Genomic DNA, 18,349 nt, shown 5'->3' with positions numbered 1-18,349 from the left:
TTCCACCAAAACCCCATTAATGAGTTCAAACTGTTTCTGACGTTTGGATGCTCTATAATCTGTTCAGACATTTCTTTTAAATGTAACTCCTAACTGTCCACTATATATTCGTGTTTCAAAAGGGTGTGTTAAAAAGCATTGACAAAAAACTATCCGAGCTTGCCAGGATTCGAACCTGGAATCTTCTGATCCGTAGTCAGACGCGTTATCCGTTGCGCCACAAGCCCTTAGACGCTGGTGTTCCTATTTTACTCTTTATACCTTTGACTCTTCGAATTGTCTTCAATGATATCTCGTATAGCCTTGTCCATTGTAGATGCATAACTCCCAGAATCAAACTTTTTTTTCCTGCAAATAACACTCCTATTCGTTATGATGCACACTTATTTCTCTCAGTTGAGGGAAGCGGGAAAAGTAGCTTTTCTGGCTTTTGTGTTGGTAATTTCAAAAGTTTAGCTTTATCTGTTAAAATTTGTGCTCTCACCTTCAAGTCCTCGGTAGTATAGTGGTTAGTATCCCCGCCTGTCACGCGGGAGACCGGGGTTCGATTCCCCGCCGGGGAGGACATTATTTTTGTTATATCCTTCTAACATGTTGAATGTAAAGGTTGGCATGCAGCCACAACATATATGTGCTAATAAAAGATTCCACCAAAACCCCATTAATGAGTTCAAACTGTTTCTGACGTTTGGATGCTCTATAATCTGTTCAGACATTTCTTTTAAATGTAACTCCTAACTGTCCACTATATATTCGTGTTTCAAAAGGGTGTGTTAAAAAGCATTGACAAAAAACTATCCGAGCTTGCCAGGATTCGAACCTGGAATCTTCTGATCCGTAGTCAGACGCGTTATCCGTTGCGCCACAAGCCCTTAGACGCTGGTGTTCCTATTTTACTCTTTATACCTTTGACTCTTCGAATTGTCTTCAATGATATCTCGTATAGCCTTGTCCATTGTAGATGCATAACTCCCAGAATCAAACTTTTTTTTCCTGCAAATAACACTCCTATTCGTTATGATGCACACTTATTTCTCTCAGTTGAGGGAAGCGGGAAAAGTAGCTTTTCTGGCTTTTGTGTTGGTAATTTCAAAAGTTTAGCTTTATCTGTTAAAATTTGTGCTCTCACCTTCAAGTCCTCGGTAGTATAGTGGTTAGTATCCCCGCCTGTCACGCGGGAGACCGGGGTTCGATTCCCCGCCGGGGAGGACATTATTTTTGTTATATCCTTCTAACATGTTGAATGTAAAGGTTGGCATGCAGCCACAACATATATGTGCTAATAAAAGATTCCACCAAAACCCCATTAATGAGTTCAAACTGTTTCTGACGTTTGGATGCTCTATAATCTGTTCAGACATTTCTTTTAAATGTAACTCCTAACTGTCCACTATATATTCGTGTTTCAAAAGGGTGTGTTAAAAAGCATTGACAAAAAACTATCCGAGCTTGCCAGGATTCGAACCTGGAATCTTCTGATCCGTAGTCAGACGCGTTATCCGTTGCGCCACAAGCCCTTAGACGCTGGTGTTCCTATTTTACTCTTTATACCTTTGACTCTTCGAATTGTCTTCAATGATATCTCGTATAGCCTTGTCCATTGTAGATGCATAACTCCCAGAATCAAACTTTTTTTTCCTGCAAATAACACTCCTATTCGTTATGATGCACACTTATTTCTCTCAGTTGAGGGAAGCGGGAAAAGTAGCTTTTCTGGCTTTTGTGTTGGTAATTTCAAAAGTTTAGCTTTATCTGTTAAAATTTGTGCTCTCACCTTCAAGTCCTCGGTAGTATAGTGGTTAGTATCCCCGCCTGTCACGCGGGAGACCGGGGTTCGATTCCCCGCCGGGGAGGACATTATTTTTGTTATATCCTTCTAACATGTTGAATGTAAAGGTTGGCATGCAGCCACAACATATATGTGCTAATAAAAGATTCCACCAAAACCCCATTAATGAGTTCAAACTGTTTCTGACGTTTGGATGCTCTATAATCTGTTCAGACATTTCTTTTAAATGTAACTCCTAACTGTCCACTATATATTCGTGTTTCAAAAGGGTGTGTTAAAAAGCATTGACAAAAAACTATCCGAGCTTGCCAGGATTCGAACCTGGAATCTTCTGATCCGTAGTCAGACGCGTTATCCGTTGCGCCACAAGCCCTTAGACGCTGGTGTTCCTATTTTACTCTTTATACCTTTGACTCTTCGAATTGTCTTCAATGATATCTCGTATAGCCTTGTCCATTGTAGATGCATAACTCCCAGAATCAAACTTTTTTTTCCTGCAAATAACACTCCTATTCGTTATGATGCACACTTATTTCTCTCAGTTGAGGGAAGCGGGAAAAGTAGCTTTTCTGGCTTTTGTGTTGGTAATTTCAAAAGTTTAGCTTTATCTGTTAAAATTTGTGCTCTCACCTTCAAGTCCTCGGTAGTATAGTGGTTAGTATCCCCGCCTGTCACGCGGGAGACCGGGGTTCGATTCCCCGCCGGGGAGGACATTATTTTTGTTATATCCTTCTAACATGTTGAATGTAAAGGTTGGCATGCAGCCACAACATATATGTGCTAATAAAAGATTCCACCAAAACCCCATTAATGAGTTCAAACTGTTTCTGACGTTTGGATGCTCTATAATCTGTTCAGACATTTCTTTTAAATGTAACTCCTAACTGTCCACTATATATTCGTGTTTCAAAAGGGTGTGTTAAAAAGCATTGACAAAAAACTATCCGAGCTTGCCAGGATTCGAACCTGGAATCTTCTGATCCGTAGTCAGACGCGTTATCCGTTGCGCCACAAGCCCTTAGACGCTGGTGTTCCTATTTTACTCTTTATACCTTTGACTCTTCGAATTGTCTTCAATGATATCTCGTATAGCCTTGTCCATTGTAGATGCATAACTCCCAGAATCAAACTTTTTTTTCCTGCAAATAACACTCCTATTCGTTATGATGCACACTTATTTCTCTCAGTTGAGGGAAGCGGGAAAAGTAGCTTTTCTGGCTTTTGTGTTGGTAATTTCAAAAGTTTAGCTTTATCTGTTAAAATTTGTGCTCTCACCTTCAAGTCCTCGGTAGTATAGTGGTTAGTATCCCCGCCTGTCACGCGGGAGACCGGGGTTCGATTCCCCGCCGGGGAGGACATTATTTTTGTTATATCCTTCTAACATGTTGAATGTAAAGGTTGGCATGCAGCCACAACATATATGTGCTAATAAAAGATTCCACCAAAACCCCATTAATGAGTTCAAACTGTTTCTGACGTTTGGATGCTCTATAATCTGTTCAGACATTTCTTTTAAATGTAACTCCTAACTGTCCACTATATATTCGTGTTTCAAAAGGGTGTGTTAAAAAGCATTGACAAAAAACTATCCGAGCTTGCCAGGATTCGAACCTGGAATCTTCTGATCCGTAGTCAGACGCGTTATCCGTTGCGCCACAAGCCCTTAGACGCTGGTGTTCCTATTTTACTCTTTATACCTTTGACTCTTCGAATTGTCTTCAATGATATCTCGTATAGCCTTGTCCATTGTAGATGCATAACTCCCAGAATCAAACTTTTTTTTCCTGCAAATAACACTCCTATTCGTTATGATGCACACTTATTTCTCTCAGTTGAGGGAAGCGGGAAAAGTAGCTTTTCTGGCTTTTGTGTTGGTAATTTCAAAAGTTTAGCTTTATCTGTTAAAATTTGTGCTCTCACCTTCAAGTCCTCGGTAGTATAGTGGTTAGTATCCCCGCCTGTCACGCGGGAGACCGGGGTTCGATTCCCCGCCGGGGAGGACATTATTTTTGTTATATCCTTCTAACATGTTGAATGTAAAGGTTGGCATGCAGCCACAACATATATGTGCTAATAAAAGATTCCACCAAAACCCCATTAATGAGTTCAAACTGTTTCTGACGTTTGGATGCTCTATAATCTGTTCAGACATTTCTTTTAAATGTAACTCCTAACTGTCCACTATATATTCGTGTTTCAAAAGGGTGTGTTAAAAAGCATTGACAAAAAACTATCCGAGCTTGCCAGGATTCAAACCTGAAATCTTCTGATCCGTAGTCAGACGCGTTATCCGTTGCGCCACAAGCCCTTAGACGCTGGTGTTCCTATTTTACTCTTTATACCTTTGACTCTTCGAATTGTCTTCAATGATATCTCGTATAGCCTTGTCCATTGTAGATGCATAACTCCCAGAATCAAACTTTTTTTTCCTGCAAATAACACTCCTATTCGTTATGATGCACACTTATTTCTCTCAGTTGAGGGAAGCGGGAAAAGTAGCTTTTCTGGCTTTTGTGTTGGTAATTTCAAAAGTTTAGCTTTATCTGTTAAAATTTGTGCTCTCACCTTCAAGTCCTCGGTAGTATAGTGGTTAGTATCCCCGCCTGTCACGCGGGAGACCGGGGTTCGATTCCCCGCCGGGGAGGACATTATTTTTGTTATATCCTTCTAACATGTTGAATGTAAAGGTTGGCATGCAGCCACAACATATATGTGCTAATAAAAGATTCCACCAAAACCCCATTAATGAGTTCAAACTGTTTCTGACGTTTGGATGCTCTATAATCTGTTCAGACATTTCTTTTAAATGTAACTCCTAACTGTCCACTATATATTCGTGTTTCAAAAGGGTGTGTTAAAAAGCATTGACAAAAAACTATCCGAGCTTGCCAGGATTCGAACCTGGAATCTTCTGATCCGTAGTCAGACGCGTTATCCGTTGCGCCACAAGCCCTTAGACGCTGGTGTTCCTATTTTACTCTTTATACCTTTGACTCTTCGAATTGTCTTCAATGATATCTCGTATAGCCTTGTCCATTGTAGATGCATAACTCCCAGAATCAAACTTTTTTTTCCTGCAAATAACACTCCTATTCGTTATGATGCACACTTATTTCTCTCAGTTGAGGGAAGCGGGAAAAGTAGCTTTTCTGGCTTTTGTGTTGGTAATTTCAAAAGTTTAGCTTTATCTGTTAAAATTTGTGCTCTCACCTTCAAGTCCTCGGTAGTATAGTGGTTAGTATCCCCGCCTGTCACGCGGGAGACCGGGGTTCGATTCCCCGCCGGGGAGGACATTATTTTTGTTATATCCTTCTAACATGTTGAATGTAAAGGTTGGCATGCAGCCACAACATATATGTGCTAATAAAAGATTCCACCAAAACCCCATTAATGAGTTCAAACTGTTTCTGACGTTTGGATGCTCTATAATCTGTTCAGACATTTCTTTTAAATGTAACTCCTAACTGTCCACTATATATTCGTGTTTCAAAAGGGTGTGTTAAAAAGCATTGACAAAAAACTATCCGAGCTTGCCAGGATTCGAACCTGGAATCTTCTGATCCGTAGTCAGACGCGTTATCCGTTGCGCCACAAGCCCTTAGACGCTGGTGTTCCTATTTTACTCTTTATACCTTTGACTCTTCGAATTGTCTTCAATGATATCTCGTATAGCCTTGTCCATTGTAGATGCATAACTCCCAGAATCAAACTTTTTTTTCCTGCAAATAACACTCCTATTCGTTATGATGCACACTTATTTCTCTCAGTTGAGGGAAGCGGGAAAAGTAGCTTTTCTGGCTTTTGTGTTGGTAATTTCAAAAGTTTAGCTTTATCTGTTAAAATTTGTGCTCTCACCTTCAAGTCCTCGGTAGTATAGTGGTTAGTATCCCCGCCTGTCACGCGGGAGACCGGGGTTCGATTCCCCGCCGGGGAGGACATTATTTTTGTTATATCCTTCTAACATGTTGAATGTAAAGGTTGGCATGCAGCCACAACATATATGTGCTAATAAAAGATTCCACCAAAACCCCATTAATGAGTTCAAACTGTTTCTGACGTTTGGATGCTCTATAATCTGTTCAGACATTTCTTTTAAATGTAACTCCTAACTGTCCACTATATATTCGTGTTTCAAAAGGGTGTGTTAAAAAGCATTGACAAAAAACTATCCGAGCTTGCCAGGATTCGAACCTGGAATCTTCTGATCCGTAGTCAGACGCGTTATCCGTTGCGCCACAAGCCCTTAGACGCTGGTGTTCCTATTTTACTCTTTATACCTTTGACTCTTCGAATTGTCTTCAATGATATCTCGTATAGCCTTGTCCATTGTAGATGCATAACTCCCAGAATCAAACTTTTTTTTCCTGCAAATAACACTCCTATTCGTTATGATGCACACTTATTTCTCTCAGTTGAGGGAAGCGGGAAAAGTAGCTTTTCTGGCTTTTGTGTTGGTAATTTCAAAAGTTTAGCTTTATCTGTTAAAATTTGTGCTCTCACCTTCAAGTCCTCGGTAGTATAGTGGTTAGTATCCCCGCCTGTCACGCGGGAGACCGGGGTTCGATTCCCCGCCGGGGAGGACATTATTTTTGTTATATCCTTCTAACATGTTGAATGTAAAGGTTGGCATGCAGCCACAACATATATGTGCTAATAAAAGATTCCACCAAAACCCCATTAATGAGTTCAAACTGTTTCTGACGTTTGGATGCTCTATAATCTGTTCAGACATTTCTTTTAAATGTAACTCCTAACTGTCCACTATATATTCGTGTTTCAAAAGGGTGTGTTAAAAAGCATTGACAAAAAACTATCCGAGCTTGCCAGGATTCGAACCTGGAATCTTCTGATCCGTAGTCAGACGCGTTATCCGTTGCGCCACAAGCCCTTAGACGCTGGTGTTCCTATTTTACTCTTTATACCTTTGACTCTTCGAATTGTCTTCAATGATATCTCGTATAGCCTTGTCCATTGTAGATGCATAACTCCCAGAATCAAACTTTTTTTTCCTGCAAATAACACTCCTATTCGTTATGATGCACACTTATTTCTCTCAGTTGAGGGAAGCGGGAAAAGTAGCTTTTCTGGCTTTTGTGTTGGTAATTTCAAAAGTTTAGCTTTATCTGTTAAAATTTGTGCTCTCACCTTCAAGTCCTCGGTAGTATAGTGGTTAGTATCCCCGCCTGTCACGCGGGAGACCGGGGTTCGATTCCCCGCCGGGGAGGACATTATTTTTGTTATATCCTTCTAACATGTTGAATGTAAAGGTTGGCATGCAGCCACAACATATATGTGCTAATAAAAGATTCCACCAAAACCCCATTAATGAGTTCAAACTGTTTCTGACGTTTGGATGCTCTATAATCTGTTCAGACATTTCTTTTAAATGTAACTCCTAACTGTCCACTATATATTCGTGTTTCAAAAGGGTGTGTTAAAAAGCATTGACAAAAAACTATCCGAGCTTGCCAGGATTCGAACCTGGAATCTTCTGATCCGTAGTCAGACGCGTTATCCGTTGCGCCACAAGCCCTTAGACGCTGGTGTTCCTATTTTACTCTTTATACCTTTGACTCTTCGAATTGTCTTCAATGATATCTCGTATAGCCTTGTCCATTGTAGATGCATAACTCCCAGAATCAAACTTTTTTTTCCTGCAAATAACACTCCTATTCGTTATGATGCACACTTATTTCTCTCAGTTGAGGGAAGCGGGAAAAGTAGCTTTTCTGGCTTTTGTGTTGGTAATTTCAAAAGTTTAGCTTTATCTGTTAAAATTTGTGCTCTCACCTTCAAGTCCTCGGTAGTATAGTGGTTAGTATCCCCGCCTGTCACGCGGGAGACCGGGGTTCGATTCCCCGCCGGGGAGGACATTATTTTTGTTATATCCTTCTAACATGTTGAATGTAAAGGTTGGCATGCAGCCACAACATATATGTGCTAATAAAAGATTCCACCAAAACCCCATTAATGAGTTCAAACTGTTTCTGACGTTTGGATGCTCTATAATCTGTTCAGACATTTCTTTTAAATGTAACTCCTAACTGTCCACTATATATTCGTGTTTCAAAAGGGTGTGTTAAAAAGCATTGACAAAAAACTATCCGAGCTTGCCAGGATTCGAACCTGGAATCTTCTGATCCGTAGTCAGACGCGTTATCCGTTGCGCCACAAGCCCTTAGACGCTGGTGTTCCTATTTTACTCTTTATACCTTTGACTCTTCGAATTGTCTTCAATGATATCTCGTATAGCCTTGTCCATTGTAGATGCATAACTCCCAGAATCAAACTTTTTTTTCCTGCAAATAACACTCCTATTCGTTATGATGCACACTTATTTCTCTCAGTTGAGGGAAGCGGGAAAAGTAGCTTTTCTGGCTTTTGTGTTGGTAATTTCAAAAGTTTAGCTTTATCTGTTAAAATTTGTGCTCTCACCTTCAAGTCCTCGGTAGTATAGTGGTTAGTATCCCCGCCTGTCACGCGGGAGACCGGGGTTCGATTCCCCGCCGGGGAGGACATTATTTTTGTTATATCCTTCTAACATGTTGAATGTAAAGGTTGGCATGCAGCCACAACATATATGTGCTAATAAAAGATTCCACCAAAACCCCATTAATGAGTTCAAACTGTTTCTGACGTTTGGATGCTCTATAATCTGTTCAGACATTTCTTTTAAATGTAACTCCTAACTGTCCACTATATATTCGTGTTTCAAAAGGGTGTGTTAAAAAGCATTGACAAAAAACTATCCGAGCTTGCCAGGATTCGAACCTGGAATCTTCTGATCCGTAGTCAGACGCGTTATCCGTTGCGCCACAAGCCCTTAGACGCTGGTGTTCCTATTTTACTCTTTATACCTTTGACTCTTCGAATTGTCTTCAATGATATCTCGTATAGCCTTGTCCATTGTAGATGCATAACTCCCAGAATCAAACTTTTTTTTCCTGCAAATAACACTCCTATTCGTTATGATGCACACTTATTTCTCTCAGTTGAGGGAAGCGGGAAAAGTAGCTTTTCTGGCTTTTGTGTTGGTAATTTCAAAAGTTTAGCTTTATCTGTTAAAATTTGTGCTCTCACCTTCAAGTCCTCGGTAGTATAGTGGTTAGTATCCCCGCCTGTCACGCGGGAGACCGGGGTTCGATTCCCCGCCGGGGAGGACATTATTTTTGTTATATCCTTCTAACATGTTGAATGTAAAGGTTGGCATGCAGCCACAACATATATGTGCTAATAAAAGATTCCACCAAAACCCCATTAATGAGTTCAAACTGTTTCTGACGTTTGGATGCTCTATAATCTGTTCAGACATTTCTTTTAAATGTAACTCCTAACTGTCCACTATATATTCGTGTTTCAAAAGGGTGTGTTAAAAAGCATTGACAAAAAACTATCCGAGCTTGCCAGGATTCGAACCTGGAATCTTCTGATCCGTAGTCAGACGCGTTATCCGTTGCGCCACAAGCCCTTAGACGCTGGTGTTCCTATTTTACTCTTTATACCTTTGACTCTTCGAATTGTCTTCAATGATATCTCGTATAGCCTTGTCCATTGTAGATGCATAACTCCCAGAATCAAACTTTTTTTTCCTGCAAATAACACTCCTATTCGTTATGATGCACACTTATTTCTCTCAGTTGAGGGAAGCGGGAAAAGTAGCTTTTCTGGCTTTTGTGTTGGTAATTTCAAAAGTTTAGCTTTATCTGTTAAAATTTGTGCTCTCACCTTCAAGTCCTCGGTAGTATAGTGGTTAGTATCCCCGCCTGTCACGCGGGAGACCGGGGTTCGATTCCCCGCCGGGGAGGACATTATTTTTGTTATATCCTTCTAACATGTTGAATGTAAAGGTTGGCATGCAGCCACAACATATATGTGCTAATAAAAGATTCCACCAAAACCCCATTAATGAGTTCAAACTGTTTCTGACGTTTGGATGCTCTATAATCTGTTCAGACATTTCTTTTAAATGTAACTCCTAACTGTCCACTATATATTCGTGTTTCAAAAGGGTGTGTTAAAAAGCATTGACAAAAAACTATCCGAGCTTGCCAGGATTCGAACCTGGAATCTTCTGATCCGTAGTCAGACGCGTTATCCGTTGCGCCACAAGCCCTTAGACGCTGGTGTTCCTATTTTACTCTTTATACCTTTGACTCTTCGAATTGTCTTCAATGATATCTCGTATAGCCTTGTCCATTGTAGATGCATAACTCCCAGAATCAAACTTTTTTTTCCTGCAAATAACACTCCTATTCGTTATGATGCACACTTATTTCTCTCAGTTGAGGGAAGCGGGAAAAGTAGCTTTTCTGGCTTTTGTGTTGGTAATTTCAAAAGTTTAGCTTTATCTGTTAAAATTTGTGCTCTCACCTTCAAGTCCTCGGTAGTATAGTGGTTAGTATCCCCGCCTGTCACGCGGGAGACCGGGGTTCGATTCCCCGCCGGGGAGGACATTATTTTTGTTATATCCTTCTAACATGTTGAATGTAAAGGTTGGCATGCAGCCACAACATATATGTGCTAATAAAAGATTCCACCAAAACCCCATTAATGAGTTCAAACTGTTTCTGACGTTTGGATGCTCTATAATCTGTTCAGACATTTCTTTTAAATGTAACTCCTAACTGTCCACTATATATTCGTGTTTCAAAAGGGTGTGTTAAAAAGCATTGACAAAAAACTATCCGAGCTTGCCAGGATTCGAACCTGGAATCTTCTGATCCGTAGTCAGACGCGTTATCCGTTGCGCCACAAGCCCTTAGACGCTGGTGTTCCTATTTTACTCTTTATACCTTTGACTCTTCGAATTGTCTTCAATGATATCTCGTATAGCCTTGTCCATTGTAGATGCATAACTCCCAGAATCAAACTTTTTTTTCCTGCAAATAACACTCCTATTCGTTATGATGCACACTTATTTCTCTCAGTTGAGGGAAGCGGGAAAAGTAGCTTTTCTGGCTTTTGTGTTGGTAATTTCAAAAGTTTAGCTTTATCTGTTAAAATTTGTGCTCTCACCTTCAAGTCCTCGGTAGTATAGTGGTTAGTATCCCCGCCTGTCACGCGGGAGACCGGGGTTCGATTCCCCGCCGGGGAGGACATTATTTTTGTTATATCCTTCTAACATGTTGAATGTAAAGGTTGGCATGCAGCCACAACATATATGTGCTAATAAAAGATTCCACCAAAACCCCATTAATGAGTTCAAACTGTTTCTGACGTTTGGATGCTCTATAATCTGTTCAGACATTTCTTTTAAATGTAACTCCTAACTGTCCACTATATATTCGTGTTTCAAAAGGGTGTGTTAAAAAGCATTGACAAAAAACTATCCGAGCTTGCCAGGATTCGAACCTGGAATCTTCTGATCCGTAGTCAGACGCGTTATCCGTTGCGCCACAAGCCCTTAGACGCTGGTGTTCCTATTTTACTCTTTATACCTTTGACTCTTCGAATTGTCTTCAATGATATCTCGTATAGCCTTGTCCATTGTAGATGCATAACTCCCAGAATCAAACTTTTTTTTCCTGCAAATAACACTCCTATTCGTTATGATGCACACTTATTTCTCTCAGTTGAGGGAAGCGGGAAAAGTAGCTTTTCTGGCTTTTGTGTTGGTAATTTCAAAAGTTTAGCTTTATCTGTTAAAATTTGTGCTCTCACCTTCAAGTCCTCGGTAGTATAGTGGTTAGTATCCCCGCCTGTCACGCGGGAGACCGGGGTTCGATTCCCCGCCGGGGAGGACATTATTTTTGTTATATCCTTCTAACATGTTGAATGTAAAGGTTGGCATGCAGCCACAACATATATGTGCTAATAAAAGATTCCACCAAAACCCCATTAATGAGTTCAAACTGTTTCTGACGTTTGGATGCTCTATAATCTGTTCAGACATTTCTTTTAAATGTAACTCCTAACTGTCCACTATATATTCGTGTTTCAAAAGGGTGTGTTAAAAAGCATTGACAAAAAACTATCCGAGCTTGCCAGGATTCGAACCTGGAATCTTCTGATCCGTAGTCAGACGCGTTATCCGTTGCGCCACAAGCCCTTAGACGCTGGTGTTCCTATTTTACTCTTTATACCTTTGACTCTTCGAATTGTCTTCAATGATATCTCGTATAGCCTTGTCCATTGTAGATGCATAACTCCCAGAATCAAACTTTTTTTTCCTGCAAATAACACTCCTATTCGTTATGATGCACACTTATTTCTCTCAGTTGAGGGAAGCGGGAAAAGTAGCTTTTCTGGCTTTTGTGTTGGTAATTTCAAAAGTTTAGCTTTATCTGTTAAAATTTGTGCTCTCACCTTCAAGTCCTCGGTAGTATAGTGGTTAGTATCCCCGCCTGTCACGCGGGAGACCGGGGTTCGATTCCCCGCCGGGGAGGACATTATTTTTGTTATATCCTTCTAACATGTTGAATGTAAAGGTTGGCATGCAGCCACAACATATATGTGCTAATAAAAGATTCCACCAAAACCCCATTAATGAGTTCAAACTGTTTCTGACGTTTGGATGCTCTATAATCTGTTCAGACATTTCTTTTAAATGTAACTCCTAACTGTCCACTATATATTCGTGTTTCAAAAGGGTGTGTTAAAAAGCATTGACAAAAAACTATCCGAGCTTGCCAGGATTCGAACCTGGAATCTTCTGATCCGTAGTCAGACGCGTTATCCGTTGCGCCACAAGCCCTTAGACGCTGGTGTTCCTATTTTACTCTTTATACCTTTGACTCTTCGAATTGTCTTCAATGATATCTCGTATAGCCTTGTCCATTGTAGATGCATAACTCCCAGAATCAAACTTTTTTTTCCTGCAAATAACACTCCTATTCGTTATGATGCACACTTATTTCTCTCAGTTGAGGGAAGCGGGAAAAGTAGCTTTTCTGGCTTTTGTGTTGGTAATTTCAAAAGTTTAGCTTTATCTGTTAAAATTTGTGCTCTCACCTTCAAGTCCTCGGTAGTATAGTGGTTAGTATCCCCGCCTGTCACGCGGGAGACCGGGGTTCGATTCCCCGCCGGGGAGGACATTATTTTTGTTATATCCTTCTAACATGTTGAATGTAAAGGTTGGCATGCAGCCACAACATATATGTGCTAATAAAAGATTCCACCAAAACCCCATTAATGAGTTCAAACTGTTTCTGACGTTTGGATGCTCTATAATCTGTTCAGACATTTCTTTTAAATGTAACTCCTAACTGTCCACTATATATTCGTGTTTCAAAAGGGTGTGTTAAAAAGCATTGACAAAAAACTATCCGAGCTTGCCAGGATTCGAACCTGGAATCTTCTGATCCGTAGTCAGACGCGTTATCCGTTGCGCCACAAGCCCTTAGACGCTGGTGTTCCTATTTTACTCTTTATACCTTTGACTCTTCGAATTGTCTTCAATGATATCTCGTATAGCCTTGTCCATTGTAGATGCATAACTCCCAGAATCAAACTTTTTTTTCCTGCAAATAACACTCCTATTCGTTATGATGCACACTTATTTCTCTCAGTTGAGGGAAGCGGGAAAAGTAGCTTTTCTGGCTTTTGTGTTGGTAATTTCAAAAGTTTAGCTTTATCTGTTAAAATTTGTGCTCTCACCTTCAAGTCCTCGGTAGTATAGTGGTTAGTATCCCCGCCTGTCACGCGGGAGACCGGGGTTCGATTCCCCGCCGGGGAGGACATTATTTTTGTTATATCCTTCTAACATGTTGAATGTAAAGGTTGGCATGCAGCCACAACATATATGTGCTAATAAAAGATTCCACCAAAACCCCATTAATGAGTTCAAACTGTTTCTGACGTTTGGATGCTCTATAATCTGTTCAGACATTTCTTTTAAATGTAACTCCTAACTGTCCACTATATATTCGTGTTTCAAAAGGGTGTGTTAAAAAGCATTGACAAAAAACTATCCGAGCTTGCCAGGATTCGAACCTGGAATCTTCTGATCCGTAGTCAGACGCGTTATCCGTTGCGCCACAAGCCCTTAGACGCTGGTGTTCCTATTTTACTCTTTATACCTTTGACTCTTCGAATTGTCTTCAATGATATCTCGTATAGCCTTGTCCATTGTAGATGCATAACTCCCAGAATCAAACTTTTTTTTCCTGCAAATAACACTCCTATTCGTTATGATGCACACTTATTTCTCTCAGTTGAGGGAAGCGGGAAAAGTAGCTTTTCTGGCTTTTGTGTTGGTAATTTCAAAAGTTTAGCTTTATCTGTTAAAATTTGTGCTCTCACCTTCAAGTCCTCGGTAGTATAGTGGTTAGTATCCCCGCCTGTCACGCGGGAGACCGGGGTTCGATTCCCCGCCGGGGAGGACATTATTTTTGTTATATCCTTCTAACATGTTGAATGTAAAGGTTGGCATGCAGCCACAACATATATGTGCTAATAAAAGATTCCACCAAAACCCCATTAATGAGTTCAAACTGTTTCTGACGTTTGGATGCTCTATAATCTGTTCAGACATTTCTTTTAAATGTAACTCCTAACTGTCCACTATATATTCGTGTTTCAAAAGGGTGTGTTAAAAAGCATTGACAAAAAACTATCCGAGCTTGCCAGGATTCGAACCTGGAATCTTCTGATCCGTAGTCAGACGCGTTATCCGTTGCGCCACAAGCCCTTAGACGCTGGTGTTCCTATTTTACTCTTTATACCTTTGACTCTTCGAATTGTCTTCAATGATATCTCGTATAGCCTTGTCCATTGTAGATGCATAACTCCCAGAATCAAACTTTTTTTTCCTGCAAATAACACTCCTATTCGTTATGATGCACACTTATTTCTCTCAGTTGAGGGAAGCGGGAAAAGTAGCTTTTCTGGCTTTTGTGTTGGTAATTTCAAAAGTTTAGCTTTATCTGTTAAAATTTGTGCTCTCACCTTCAAGTCCTCGGTAGTATAGTGGTTAGTATCCCCGCCTGTCACGCGGGAGACCGGGGTTCGATTCCCCGCCGGGGAGGACATTATTTTTGTTATATCCTTCTAACATGTTGAATGTAAAGGTTGGCATGCAGCCACAACATATATGTGCTAATAAAAGATTCCACCAAAACCCCATTAATGAGTTCAAACTGTTTCTGACGTTTGGATGCTCTATAATCTGTTCAGACATTTCTTTTAAATGTAACTCCTAACTGTCCACTATATATTCGTGTTTCAAAAGGGTGTGTTAAAAAGCATTGACAAAAAACTATCCGAGCTTGCCAGGATTCGAACCTGGAATCTTCTGATCCGTAGTCAGACGCGTTATCCGTTGCGCCACAAGCCCTTAGACGCTGGTGTTCCTATTTTACTCTTTATACCTTTGACTCTTCGAATTGTCTTCAATGATATCTCGTATAGCCTTGTCCATTGTAGATGCATAACTCCCAGAATCAAACTTTTTTTTCCTGCAAATAACACTCCTATTCGTTATGATGCACACTTATTTCTCTCAGTTGAGGGAAGCGGGAAAAGTAGCTTTTCTGGCTTTTGTGTTGGTAATTTCAAAAGTTTAGCTTTATCTGTTAAAATTTGTGCTCTCACCTTCAAGTCCTCGGTAGTATAGTGGTTAGTATCCCCGCCTGTCACGCGGGAGACCGGGGTTCGATTCCCCGCCGGGGAGGACATTATTTTTGTTATATCCTTCTAACATGTTGAATGTAAAGGTTGGCATGCAGCCACAACATATATGTGCTAATAAAAGATTCCACCAAAACCCCATTAATGAGTTCAAACTGTTTCTGACGTTTGGATGCTCTATAATCTGTTCAGACATTTCTTTTAAATGTAACTCCTAACTGTCCACTATATATTCGTGTTTCAAAAGGGTGTGTTAAAAAGCATTGACAAAAAACTATCCGAGCTTGCCAGGATTCGAACCTGGAATCTTCTGATCCGTAGTCAGACGCGTTATCCGTTGCGCCACAAGCCCTTAGACGCTGGTGTTCCTATTTTACTCTTTATACCTTTGACTCTTCGAATTGTCTTCAATGATATCTCGTATAGCCTTGTCCATTGTAGATGCATAACTCCCAGAATCAAACTTTTTTTTCCTGCAAATAACACTCCTATTCGTTATGATGCACACTTATTTCTCTCAGTTGAGGGAAGCGGGAAAAGTAGCTTTTCTGGCTTTTGTGTTGGTAATTTCAAAAGTTTAGCTTTATCTGTTAAAATTTGTGCTCTCACCTTCAAGTCCTCGGTAGTATAGTGGTTAGTATCCCCGCCTGTCACGCGGGAGACCGGGGTTCGATTCCCCGCCGGGGAGGACATTATTTTTGTTATATCCTTCTAACATGTTGAATGTAAAGGTTGGCATGCAGCCACAACATATATGTGCTAATAAAAGATTCCACCAAAACCCCATTAATGAGTTCAAACTGTTTCTGACGTTTGGATGCTCTATAATCTGTTCAGACATTTCTTTTAAATGTAACTCCTAACTGTCCACTATATATTCGTGTTTCAAAAGGGTGTGTTAAAAAGCATTGACAAAAAACTATCCGAGCTTGCCAGGATTCGAACCTGGAATCTTCTGATCCGTAGTCAGACGCGTTATCCGTTGCGCCACAAGCCCTTAGACGCTGGTGTTCCTATTTTACTCTTTATACCTTTGACTCTTCGAATTGTCTTCAATGATATCTCGTATAGCCTTGTCCATTGTAGATGCATAACTCCCAGAATCAAACTTTTTTTTCCTGCAAATAACACTCCTATTCGTTATGATGCACACTTATTTCTCTCAGTTGAGGGAAGCGGGAAAAGTAGCTTTTCTGGCTTTTGTGTTGGTAATTTCAAAAGTTTAGCTTTATCTGTTAAAATTTGTGCTCTCACCTTCAAGTCCTCGGTAGTATAGTGGTTAGTATCCCCGCCTGTCACGCGGGAGACCGGGGTTCGATTCCCCGCCGGGGAGGACATTATTTTTGTTATATCCTTCTAACATGTTGAATGTAAAGGTTGGCATGCAGCCACAACATATATGTGCTAATAAAAGATTCCACCAAAACCCCATTAATGAGTTCAAACTGTTTCTGACGTTTGGATGCTCTATAATCTGTTCAGACATTTCTTTTAAATGTAACTCCTAACTGTCCACTATATATTCGTGTTTCAAAAGGGTGTGTTAAAAAGCATTGACAAAAAACTATCCGAGCTTGCCAGGATTCGAACCTGGAATCTTCTGATCCGTAGTCAGACGCGTTATCCGTTGCGCCACAAGCCCTTAGACGCTGGTGTTCCTATTTTACTCTTTATACCTTTGACTCTTCGAATTGTCTTCAATGATATCTCGTATAGCCTTGTCCATTGTAGATGCATAACTCCCAGAATCAAACTTTTTTTTCCTGCAAATAACACTCCTATTCGTTATGATGCACACTTATTTCTCTCAGTTGAGGGAAGCGGGAAAAGTAGCTTTTCTGGCTTTTGTGTTGGTAATTTCAAAAGTTTAGCTTTATCTGTTAAAATTTGTGCTCTCACCTTCAAGTCCTCGGTAGTATAGTGGTTAGTATCCCCGCCTGTCACGCGGGAGACCGGGGTTCGATTCCCCGCCGGGGAGGACATTATTTTTGTTATATCCTTCTAACATGTTGAATGTAAAGGTTGGCATGCAGCCACAACATATATGTGCTAATAAAAGATTCCACCAAAACCCCATTAATGAGTTCAAACTGTTTCTGACGTTTGGATGCTCTATAATCTGTTCAGACATTTCTTTTAAATGTAACTCCTAACTGTCCACTATATATTCGTGTTTCAAAAGGGTGTGTTAAAAAGCATTGACAAAAAACTATCCGAGCTTGCCAGGATTCGAACCTGGAATCTTCTGATCCGTAGTCAGACGCGTTATCCGTTGCGCCACAAGCCCTTAGACGCTGGTGTTCCTATTTTACTCTTTATACCTTTGACTCTTCGAATTGTCTTCAATGATATCTCGTATAGCCTTGTCCATTGTAGATGCATAACTCCCAGAATCAAACTTTTTTTTCCTGCAAATAACACTCCTATTCGTTATGATGCACACTTATTTCTCTCAGTTGAGGGAAGCGGGAAAAGTAGCTTTTCTGGCTTTTGTGTTGGTAATTTCAAAAGTTTAGCTTTATCTGTTAAAATTTGTGCTCTCACCTTCAAGTCCTCGGTAGTATAGTGGTTAGTATCCCCGCCTGTCACGCGGGAGACCGGGGTTCGATTCCCCGCCGGGGAGGACATTATTTTTGTTATATCCTTCTAACATGTTGAATGTAAAGGTTGGCATGCAGCCACAACATATATGTGCTAATAAAAGATTCCACCAAAACCCCATTAATGAGTTCAAACTGTTTCTGACGTTTGGATGCTCTATAATCTGTTCAGACATTTCTTTTAAATGTAACTCCTAACTGTCCACTATATATTCGTGTTTCAAAAGGGTGTGTTAAAAAGCATTGACAAAAAACTATCCGAGCTTGCCAGGATTCGAACCTGGAATCTTCTGATCCGTAGTCAGACGCGTTATCCGTTGCGCCACAAGCCCTTAGACGCTGGTGTTCCTATTTTACTCTTTATACCTTTGACTCTTCGAATTGTCTTCAATGA

General features: G+C 40.4%; 24 non-coding genes across 24 annotated transcripts; 10 read left to right on the top strand and 14 right to left on the bottom strand.

Moving 5' to 3' along the window:
* Window positions 1-154: 154 nt before the first annotated feature.
* Trnar-acg (transfer RNA arginine (anticodon ACG)) lies at window positions 155-227 on the bottom strand. Its single transcript has one exon. It is a non-coding gene; the product is annotated as a tRNA-Arg (tRNA).
* A 572-nt stretch (window positions 228-799) lies between these two features.
* Trnar-acg (transfer RNA arginine (anticodon ACG)) lies at window positions 800-872 on the bottom strand. The gene has a single exon. It is a non-coding gene; the product is annotated as a tRNA-Arg (tRNA).
* A 572-nt stretch (window positions 873-1,444) lies between these two features.
* On the bottom strand, window positions 1,445-1,517 carry Trnar-acg (transfer RNA arginine (anticodon ACG)). The gene has a single exon. It is a non-coding gene; the product is annotated as a tRNA-Arg (tRNA).
* Window positions 1,518-2,089: 572 nt separating this feature from the next.
* Window positions 2,090-2,162, bottom strand: Trnar-acg (transfer RNA arginine (anticodon ACG)). The gene has a single exon. It is a non-coding gene; the product is annotated as a tRNA-Arg (tRNA).
* A 572-nt stretch (window positions 2,163-2,734) lies between these two features.
* Window positions 2,735-2,807, bottom strand: Trnar-acg (transfer RNA arginine (anticodon ACG)). The gene has a single exon. It is a non-coding gene; the product is annotated as a tRNA-Arg (tRNA).
* Window positions 2,808-3,379: 572 nt separating this feature from the next.
* Trnar-acg (transfer RNA arginine (anticodon ACG)) lies at window positions 3,380-3,452 on the bottom strand. The gene has a single exon. It is a non-coding gene; the product is annotated as a tRNA-Arg (tRNA).
* A 1,217-nt stretch (window positions 3,453-4,669) lies between these two features.
* Trnar-acg (transfer RNA arginine (anticodon ACG)) lies at window positions 4,670-4,742 on the bottom strand. The gene has a single exon. It is a non-coding gene; the product is annotated as a tRNA-Arg (tRNA).
* A 572-nt stretch (window positions 4,743-5,314) lies between these two features.
* On the bottom strand, window positions 5,315-5,387 carry Trnar-acg (transfer RNA arginine (anticodon ACG)). Its single transcript has one exon. It is a non-coding gene; the product is annotated as a tRNA-Arg (tRNA).
* Window positions 5,388-5,959: 572 nt separating this feature from the next.
* On the bottom strand, window positions 5,960-6,032 carry Trnar-acg (transfer RNA arginine (anticodon ACG)). Its single transcript has one exon. It is a non-coding gene; the product is annotated as a tRNA-Arg (tRNA).
* Window positions 6,033-6,604: 572 nt separating this feature from the next.
* On the bottom strand, window positions 6,605-6,677 carry Trnar-acg (transfer RNA arginine (anticodon ACG)). Its single transcript has one exon. It is a non-coding gene; the product is annotated as a tRNA-Arg (tRNA).
* A 572-nt stretch (window positions 6,678-7,249) lies between these two features.
* Trnar-acg (transfer RNA arginine (anticodon ACG)) lies at window positions 7,250-7,322 on the bottom strand. Its single transcript has one exon. It is a non-coding gene; the product is annotated as a tRNA-Arg (tRNA).
* Window positions 7,323-7,894: 572 nt separating this feature from the next.
* On the bottom strand, window positions 7,895-7,967 carry Trnar-acg (transfer RNA arginine (anticodon ACG)). The gene has a single exon. It is a non-coding gene; the product is annotated as a tRNA-Arg (tRNA).
* Window positions 7,968-8,539: 572 nt separating this feature from the next.
* On the bottom strand, window positions 8,540-8,612 carry Trnar-acg (transfer RNA arginine (anticodon ACG)). The gene has a single exon. It is a non-coding gene; the product is annotated as a tRNA-Arg (tRNA).
* A 572-nt stretch (window positions 8,613-9,184) lies between these two features.
* Trnar-acg (transfer RNA arginine (anticodon ACG)) lies at window positions 9,185-9,257 on the bottom strand. Its single transcript has one exon. It is a non-coding gene; the product is annotated as a tRNA-Arg (tRNA).
* Window positions 9,258-12,101: 2,844 nt separating this feature from the next.
* Window positions 12,102-12,173, top strand: Trnad-guc (transfer RNA aspartic acid (anticodon GUC)). Its single transcript has one exon. It is a non-coding gene; the product is annotated as a tRNA-Asp (tRNA).
* A 573-nt stretch (window positions 12,174-12,746) lies between these two features.
* Trnad-guc (transfer RNA aspartic acid (anticodon GUC)) lies at window positions 12,747-12,818 on the top strand. Its single transcript has one exon. It is a non-coding gene; the product is annotated as a tRNA-Asp (tRNA).
* A 573-nt stretch (window positions 12,819-13,391) lies between these two features.
* Window positions 13,392-13,463, top strand: Trnad-guc (transfer RNA aspartic acid (anticodon GUC)). Its single transcript has one exon. It is a non-coding gene; the product is annotated as a tRNA-Asp (tRNA).
* A 573-nt stretch (window positions 13,464-14,036) lies between these two features.
* On the top strand, window positions 14,037-14,108 carry Trnad-guc (transfer RNA aspartic acid (anticodon GUC)). Its single transcript has one exon. It is a non-coding gene; the product is annotated as a tRNA-Asp (tRNA).
* Window positions 14,109-14,681: 573 nt separating this feature from the next.
* Trnad-guc (transfer RNA aspartic acid (anticodon GUC)) lies at window positions 14,682-14,753 on the top strand. Its single transcript has one exon. It is a non-coding gene; the product is annotated as a tRNA-Asp (tRNA).
* A 573-nt stretch (window positions 14,754-15,326) lies between these two features.
* Window positions 15,327-15,398, top strand: Trnad-guc (transfer RNA aspartic acid (anticodon GUC)). Its single transcript has one exon. It is a non-coding gene; the product is annotated as a tRNA-Asp (tRNA).
* Window positions 15,399-15,971: 573 nt separating this feature from the next.
* On the top strand, window positions 15,972-16,043 carry Trnad-guc (transfer RNA aspartic acid (anticodon GUC)). Its single transcript has one exon. It is a non-coding gene; the product is annotated as a tRNA-Asp (tRNA).
* Window positions 16,044-16,616: 573 nt separating this feature from the next.
* On the top strand, window positions 16,617-16,688 carry Trnad-guc (transfer RNA aspartic acid (anticodon GUC)). The gene has a single exon. It is a non-coding gene; the product is annotated as a tRNA-Asp (tRNA).
* Window positions 16,689-17,261: 573 nt separating this feature from the next.
* On the top strand, window positions 17,262-17,333 carry Trnad-guc (transfer RNA aspartic acid (anticodon GUC)). The gene has a single exon. It is a non-coding gene; the product is annotated as a tRNA-Asp (tRNA).
* A 573-nt stretch (window positions 17,334-17,906) lies between these two features.
* On the top strand, window positions 17,907-17,978 carry Trnad-guc (transfer RNA aspartic acid (anticodon GUC)). The gene has a single exon. It is a non-coding gene; the product is annotated as a tRNA-Asp (tRNA).
* The last annotated feature ends 371 nt before the right edge of the window (window positions 17,979-18,349 follow it).

The sequence above is a fragment of the Mytilus galloprovincialis genome, unplaced genomic scaffold (assembly GCF_965363235.1).
Source record: "Mytilus galloprovincialis unplaced genomic scaffold, xbMytGall1.hap1.1 HAP1_SCAFFOLD_130, whole genome shotgun sequence".
Classification (NCBI taxonomy): domain Eukaryota; kingdom Metazoa; phylum Mollusca; class Bivalvia; order Mytilida; family Mytilidae; genus Mytilus; species Mytilus galloprovincialis.
This window is presented reverse-complemented; position numbering and strand designations above follow the sequence as displayed.